Source organism: Rhea pennata, chromosome 1 (assembly GCF_028389875.1).
Source record: "Rhea pennata isolate bPtePen1 chromosome 1, bPtePen1.pri, whole genome shotgun sequence".
NCBI classification, from domain to species: domain Eukaryota; kingdom Metazoa; phylum Chordata; class Aves; order Rheiformes; family Rheidae; genus Rhea; species Rhea pennata.
In genome coordinates, this window is record NC_084663.1 from 66,918,625 (window position 1) to 66,927,143 (window position 8,519).

An 8,519-nucleotide genomic window follows, 5' to 3' on the forward strand; every position below is an offset into this window, starting at 1 on the left:
CAGAGGTTTATAAATGTATCGGTGTCATAGAAAATGTGTTCACTGTTTCTGACATGAGAACTAGAGGGAATTAATATAGCAGATGGCAGGTACAAAAACAGCAAAAGATGATATTCCACATAATGCATAGCTATACAGTGAAGCTCCCCACCTCTGAATGTTTTGGATCCTGAGAGTTTACATGGCTTAAAAAAGAACATAATGGGAAAAAATAATGTAAAAAAAATCCATCATGGGCTATCTTTAGGAGGTATCCTTGCTTCAGGAAATCTCTGAGTTCCAAGTTGCTGGAGGTTGAGAGAATATTCTAGGGAAGTCTCACTCCATACTTTTCCTGGTTTTATTCTCTTCCCTCACTACTTGCTTTTCACCAGGGCTGAAGACAGGATTTGGGGCTGGAATGGCCTTTGATCTCACCTAGTTCTCAGCTCATTTTATGCAATGGTGAATTTAAGCCTCATTCAAGAGCTTATAATGGTGACCAGAATAACTATCTTCCAGAAAAGTCTATTAATGAAAACATTTTCATATGGATGCATATCCAAAGCATATCGTGAAATAAAACAATGCTATGAAGAAGTAGCATACTCAAGGAGTTAAAGGTAGACTTGAGTTACCTGCTCTTGTCAGTCTCATCTCATAAGCAAATAGTACCTATTTGTCCCATGAGAAGCTTGCAAGTATTCATTAACTAACTTTTCTAAAGTGTTCTGAACAGAGATGGATCTCCTAAGCTCAGGCTGAACGAGTTGATTCTTACTATAACTGACACTCTATAATTTACAACAGATGGATTTTCTTCCTCAGCAGAATTGTCACTGAGATGAGAGAAATTGTATCAACTGTAAAGAGAATGGCTGAACTAGAAAATAAGTATAATTTATTCTGATATGCCAGTGGAGATGCCACAAAACATCTTGCTGCAGGGTAAAAGCTGTAACCAAAGCCCTTACGTTCACAAAGGCAGCCCTAAGCCACACTACTCCTTTATAGCTGAAAGATGGTTACAAGTAAACCCAGAAGTGACAGTACACAGAAGACCTCAAGCAAGAAGAGCTAGTTGCAAATAGCCTACCACAGAGGTGCCAGGAAGAAAGCATTTCTGAATGCCTCAAACAAAGGCTTTAGTTAATGGATTCTCTTTCTATCCTGCAGTCTCTGAGAGCACTGTCACACCAATTCCTGCCTCTTCAGTAAGGCACATAGCAAAAAGAATGTGTAGGAGGAAAATAAAATAAAGACAATTTATAAATCAAAACAGAAGAAATAGCCCCAAAACCCCTGGGAAGAATTCAGAGCTGGGCTAAGTTAGGATAATTAGCTATGCCTGGAGACAAATTAGGCTCAGCAGAAGCCATTTTGACTCATTTTTTCTGAAGCAAAAAACAGTAGGTAAGTTGCTATCTTCAACAGAAAAAAAAATCCTGCTTTTCTTTTGCTCTTTCTTTCTTGCCTTCACAGTTCTCTAGCAATGTTGCAATGAAAGGCCATAGTCCATAATTTGGGCACTTGGGGTTCAGAGGACAGAGGAGCAGCAGATCATACTGGCAGTTTCTTCTTACTTGAGAAGAAGGTCTTTCCTTCATCTCCAGCTCTGGAAGAATATACTCTATTTTAGTGCCAAACACTAACTAGGTTTACAGAAATTTCTCCACTACCAAGAGACATAACAGAAAAACAGTGAAATGGACCCACTGATGGTCCTTCCTACCTACAGTCCTTATCTCTGACAGTGGCAGAGGGTTAGGTGGTGTTTCTCTTAGCATACTCAGCTTCCTGAGCTACAGATTGCACCTACATTTTGAGGTTTAGTAGTAGGTGGACTGGTTCCCTTTGACCAAGAACTGTGAGAATCATAGAATCAGTAAGGTTGGAAGGGACCTCTGGAGATCATCTAGTCCAACCTCCCCACTCAGCAGGGTCACCTAGAGCATGTTAGACAGGTTTGCATCCAGGCGGGTTTTGGATATCTCCAGAGGAGGAGACTCCACAGCCTCTCTGGGCAGCCTGGTCCAGTGCTCCGTCAAACAAACATTAAGCCCTGGGCATGTCCTCCTTTGCCCTTCCCTTTCCAGCACAGAGCGAGGTGATCCTTACTGAGGTGCAGAGGGACAGGAATTGTGATGCACTTTGAGAAAGAGCTGAAAAACTGCCAGACTGTGGAAGACCACCATCTCGCCATTTAGTATACATCTTCTTCCAGGTGTCTCAGTAGCTCACTAAGTACCAGCACCCAAGAGCAGACAACTTAAAATTTGACCTCAATTAGGATAGAGGATGCTGTGAAGAGCAATCAGATGGGGCTGCTCCTAGGGAGCTCCCAGGCTACTCCCTGCCCTTCGGGGAGCCCCACAGCACTCAGCATCCCTGAGAGCTGCCAAACAGCCACAGCAGCAGGGCCCATGCATATCCTCAGCTTCACTAGGACCCTACCCATTCCCTAGACACACAGGAAAAATACCAGGAAAAAGAACGGGTTTTGGTTGCTCCCAGGCTTCGTGTTTGACTCTTGTATTTAGAAATGAACACAGACACCAGATAAGTATTCCTACTGGGACAAAATGCAACAACCCTCTGCCTAGCCACATGGGTCTCCTTGAATACAAATATGGGGCTCTGCTCGGTGCTGACAGCCTAGAGAAAGTAGAGTCTATTCAACAGCTCTCTGTCATGTCACATTTGTTCTGAAAAGCACACAGCACTTCAGGCACAGCAAAAAGCCCAGAGGATTAAAAATGATAATCAATAAGAACAGAGTTACAAGCTGGAGGTGGGCTGTGTTCTGCAAGGTCCTGAAAACAAGGTCAAAGAGTTTAAACATGACACTGCAGGAGGTTTCTAATTGCAACTTCTTCCAAATACATCATAAATTGAAGCTAAAATTTTCAAAGTAATTGCCGAAAGCTAGGGGCATAAATCCATGACAGTAAAACAGTGACTTGAGTTTCAGGGAGTCATTTAGAAGGCCTGATCGTCTGCCATTTAACACCATAAAAACAATTGCACAGTTCCCAGAACTAGACTGAAACAGAGTCTGGAAAAAAAAAAAATCCTTTGCCTCCTTTTTTGAGGAACTTCACTTAAAATAAGAAAATAGCCCTGAAAATGTATTACCTCCATTTGAGATAGTGCAGACTGAAACTGTTAACAACAGTGACCTTTTTGCTTTCTTCTACTTTAGTGTGGAATATTAACAGTCTCCTCAAATTTGACAGAAACCAAAATTTCAAGGGCGTAAAATTGCCTGAAACGAAACAGCAAAATTACATGTGGAAATGCGTGTGAAAAATACTTTCACACCTCTGCACCTTTTATTTGTCAGTGCTCTAACAACCACACAAATCGCTTCTGACCCAGGCAGGTAGAGCCACAATTAGTTTAATTACATGGTGCAGACTGTTGTTCAGTCAATTAGACTTTTCCTCCCATCCACACCATTTTAATGACAGCCAAATAGCCCCGAGGCCCTTGCTTCTTGTTTAGAGCCATGACCAGCTGATCAGGCCACAACAGGCTCTACGCTGATTTTCTGCTCATGGCAGAAGCAGCATATGTTGGAGCTTCCTGCGTCTGTGAAACCCTTGACATTGCTGAGCCGTTCTCAAGACAAGCAGAGCCTTCGAAACGCAGCAGTGTGTGCGCCATAGACCAGATATGGCTCATCTGAGTGTTTTTCTGTGTTTTACGTGAGGGAAAGAAGAGTGAGCCAAACACTAGCCTGTGGCTGATAATTGTGAAGCAGCAGCGCAGGGAAGGTGCAGGTAGGTCTGGCTGAAGTATTTCTGGCAAGACTTTTACCAGGATGCTGGTGTTTTTGAATAAACGTCTTTTGTATAGAAAATATCTGCTTTCTTTAGAATAGGAAAAAAGAATACTGAATTGGGGGGAGGCAGGCGTGTGTAAATCTTAAAAACTTTGATCATACATTTTTAAAGGATTTTTTTTTTCTGAACCTGTGGGTTCATCTGTCATCCATAAAACACATTTGACAGGAAGGAGAAGAGGCAATCTCATTCAGAGGATATCCAAAAACGTCTGGGGAAAAGCCCCCTCCAGACCCAGACTTTCCCTAAGAGTACAAGCAAGGCACATACAGGACACATCTGACCATGCTCTTCAAAGTACACCCCCCTCCCCTCCATCTACCCATCTCCTTACTTGGGCAATGCCTGACACTTCTCAGGAAGATTAAAAACAGACCCAGAAGCAGACTACATCATAGGGAAAACTCCCTCTTCAGTCTCACAAGCTGCCGGCCAAACATTCGCAGCAAGGGGAAGCATTCTCAGTGTGCAGCCATGCCTCCTGCCAAAGGTCACCAAGGAGGACCACAACAGCTCCTCAGCCCATGCATGGCATCAGAGCTGGTGCTAGGGCTCAGTGCTCCTCATCCTCCTCCCAACAACAGCAGCAGCAGGGAGGGAGCTTCCTCCATGATGGGAGCTCTCCTATGAGCAACATGGGCTGCTGCCCTCAGCAGAGTCTCCATTCCCAGCTGAGTCAAACCGACAGATCTTGCATTTCACAAAGCACTCCACACACTGAGGGAGAGGCTTAGACCCACAGCTGCTTTGGTTTGATTTGGCTGCTTGGTTATAAGAGAAATTAATACTAATAAAGCACATGAGAGGAAAATAGGCTGCCTCTAAGATGAGATGCAGCTGTTGGGCTGCCTTCCACCTCCACCCTCTTTTTCCACCCTCCTGCAGGGCATTTGGATTGCTGAGGTCCCCATCTGACCCTTGGCTGTTGCCCAGCTTCCCTCCTTTGCCAGCAGCCCTGCACATCCTGAGTCTCTCCAGATAGTGCTGCAGGTTAGCTCTGGCTGACATCACACCAAAATGCCCTCCAGCTAAGGCGGGAAAGGCACAATGCAGAGATGGGCAGTGTTTTATAACTCCTTAGGCAAATGAGATGTTGAAGTGAGGCCAGAATACATCTAGAGCCAACTGGAAACCTCCCGGCTGTGAGACTCACTGGTGCTGCAGCACTCAGCCAGAAGCATCACCCTGCAACACCTGCGAGGGCTGCCATTGCTCCTCATGGCTCAGGGAAAACAGAGGAGAAAACCTGTGAGCTTTTGCTTCTGGTAACTTTGTCAAGTGACACATTAATTCCTGCATTACATAAACAGAAAGAATTGGGTCAGCTATCGCAATGTCCTCTGTAGCTTTGGAGGCCCATTTAAATCTCGTCTAGCTCTTCTTCCTGCAAGGGAAAAATCCTTCTCTCCATCGCAGCAGGGGGAAGGTAGCTCTCTTTGAAACTTGGAAAATGCAACTGGAAGCAGCTACAATGCAGGTCGGGCCCTGCTCTCTCATGTGTGAGCAGAACTAATGGCTCTCACAGACTTGAGAGAGCTGTTTGGAAACTACTATATCTGGAAGTGAAGTAAAATACTAGAGAAGACGTTGGTTCACCTGCCACTGTTACTCCCGCCTTGGGTGGCTGGTTCTGTCTCACGCTTCTGAGGAAAGCAGTGCTTTTTTTTGTGTCTTTTTTTTTTTAATCTGTAGCTGAATGACACAAATAATATAGCCTCTCTGCTTTTCCTCAGAAGCATTAAACTGTTTCAATGCCTGTATTTAAAGATCATCTTGCAGCTGTGAATGCCAAAGATGAGCAGCGTGCATGTGCCAAAGACCTTAACCTTACTGAAACTCTAATCTCCAACAGCCTTGGACAGAAAAGGCTGTGAGCAGCTCTAGGTGGGCATAGGAAGGATTTCTCAGAAAGCGGAGAGTGGGCAGAGCCCTTCATCAGCTCTTGCAGACCACCCAACCCTACTAAGCCAGCTACACCAGCACACGGCCAAACAGCAGGCCACAGGTCACATCAGCCTCCAAGCAAACCATAAGTAGCTACTAGATCCTCTGCTGGCTTCAAGACTGGAAAAGACAGACCAGTGGCTTAAAGGCATTCCTGTCTCTGTCCTCCCCTGTGAAAGGACCATGTTAGAAAGAGTAAAAAGACCTGTTTCTGACCATTTAAAAAGTGCTGATTAAATTAAGAAGCATTTCCCTTTTCATGTATAGTGCAAGCTGGCACATTGGGATGCCAGTTTCACTGTACTAGTTTCCATGCTTTTATGTATTCTCTTGCTCCACCTGAAGTAATCCTGCCATTCTTAGGGTGGTTTTCTTATCCAAAGTATCTATCCATCTGTCTCTTCCCAACCCTAGGAGCTCTTTGAGCTCATTGGCCAATTCCAGTCGTATTTGAGAAACGAGCATAGGTCTCAAAGATACAAAGTATCTTGAGAATGAGGGGCTGGAGAGAGGAGAGAGACTCAAATGAGTGCTGCTGCCCTAAAAAGACTGTGGGATGAGCCCAACAGCCCCCATGTCCATCATGTGCATGGCGACCAGGCAGCAAGTCGGCACGTGGCTGGTTGGGAAGCAGGCTGCTCCCAAGAGGGCAGCTCAGAGACATTGAGGGCCAAGCAGGAGCACTGAGGGTATGGTGGTTGGAGGGATTTGGGGGAACGAGAGAGGAAGTGAGCACTGTCATAAGGGATAGGTAATGAGAAATGGAGTGACATGAAAAACTATGAAGAGAAAAATAGGTATCTTTAGTTCTGCTGAGAAAAAAAAAATTATTATTTCTCCTTTAGGATAGCTACTGTTGTTTTGCCCATGTTTCTTCCATTTTCTTTTTTTTTTTTTTTTTTTTTTTTTTTTTTTTTTTGGCACAGCCCAGGAATAATGCTTATTGGCCTCCTCTGCCTGTCTTATTCCTTGGTGAGGGACAATCATTCTCCAGGGATGCTAATGGAAAAAACTTCCAGTGACTTCAGTGAGAACAGCACCAGGACATGAATGTCTAAAAACGAACATTAAGTGCAAATTCAACTGACTGTGACACTCAATTTTTGCACTTGCCTTATATCCTCTGTTCTATTCTTATTGCAGCCAAACATCCCGTTCAGTTGCTGCCACCACCATCTGGGCCAGCAGCCTCGCTGAGCCGCAGCGATTCCTCAGTTCTTCCCCACAAAGAAGCTGCAGGGTGGCAATTCAGCTATATATGAGGCAGTGTGATTTACAGCTCTCACTGGCCTTTTCCTTAGCCTATTCAGGGCCCCTGAGCTGAGATTTTTAGCTCAACCACTGGGCTTCAGCAATAGCCTCGGCAGGATCTGGCACTCACAGAGATGAGTTTCCCTATCAGCTGGGAATTAGAAGTGCTGTACATAAGGCACGGCTGTGCTATGAGGGAGGGAGAAGTAGTAGTTTTATTTATATGTAGAGCTAGATTTGATGCATCTCCAGAGGCATTTCAGTGGTTATTTGCTAGGTTGCTTTTTTTTTAATGAAGTCTCAGAACAGAGATCTAGGCAAAATTGGCCTTGCAAAGGAAAATGATATCCTTCACCCAAGAAAGTTACCTTGGACTTTTTGCCACGTGTTATTAATGAAAAAGTGAATAAAGGAAAAAAAAATGACAAGGAACAAAAATGGAAACAGGTGTGAGAATGATCCAGAAACTGAAGTTTTCCACGTGCCAGGGAATTGGTCTCTCCTCACCTTTCTTAGCAGAGGACTAGCCACGGCGTGCGTCCCCTGTGGCCTGGGAGCGTAGAGCTGGGGTTGGCTTTGCCCGCTACTGAGCAGAGGAAGCTGCTGAGCATCTGCCAGGGCACGGCCCGGTTGCAGAGCACAGGCAAGTCGAGACTGCTCCACGCCGGCCCTGGTATCCACTGCTGCTCAAGTGAGAGGAGCAGGTGAAATTCTTGCACTGGTTCAAAAATCTCTGCTCCTGTAGTCACCTGAAATCACAAAGAGACAAACAGGCAAAAGAGGAAGGAGGAAAAAAAAAAAAAAAAAAAAGAAGAAGTCCTTCCGGCTGCCCCTCCTAGACAAGGTTATAGCAGCCACTGAATGCATCAAGTCTCAGGGTGTCTTCAACTATCTCAGTCTAGACCAGGTGCTCTTTGAGAAGACAGCGCCTCTGAAGCTGCCTGGCATCACTCGAGCACACATATTCAGCTCCAAGAAAGACCAGAGTCTCACTGCAAAGAGGACAGCAAGGTTTTCCTGCTGTAGCACAGGCAAGGCAGAAAGAAAATGTGTCCCACTTTCAGATTCTAAACTCTTTGTTCTCCTTCTCTGTGCAAATGGAGACTTAATGACACCCCAGGGCCTTGAGGGTGCTGTGAGGCTCCATTTGTTCATGAGGGCTTTTTGGGGGTGAAAAATACAATATGCCAGAGCCAGCAACTCTGCAGGAACTACGCACAAGCGTTGTTATCTGGCAGCCCCTTGGCTCAGATGTCCCTGGAAATATTCCAGGAAATGTGCTTATTACTTAGTTAGGACAACTTCCCCCGCTGTCTAGGATCAGCCTGCAACTAACCAGGTATTATCTTTTCTACTGCTTTAGCACCTTGAGCTTCCTTCTCCTCCCCCTACTGATACTGTGATAAGTGCTATACAGTGGCACTGAAGGACGAGCTCTTCCCTCAGGGCTTGTGATATCGGTAGACAAGGCAGGCGACAGAAACACTCTTGTCTCCATGT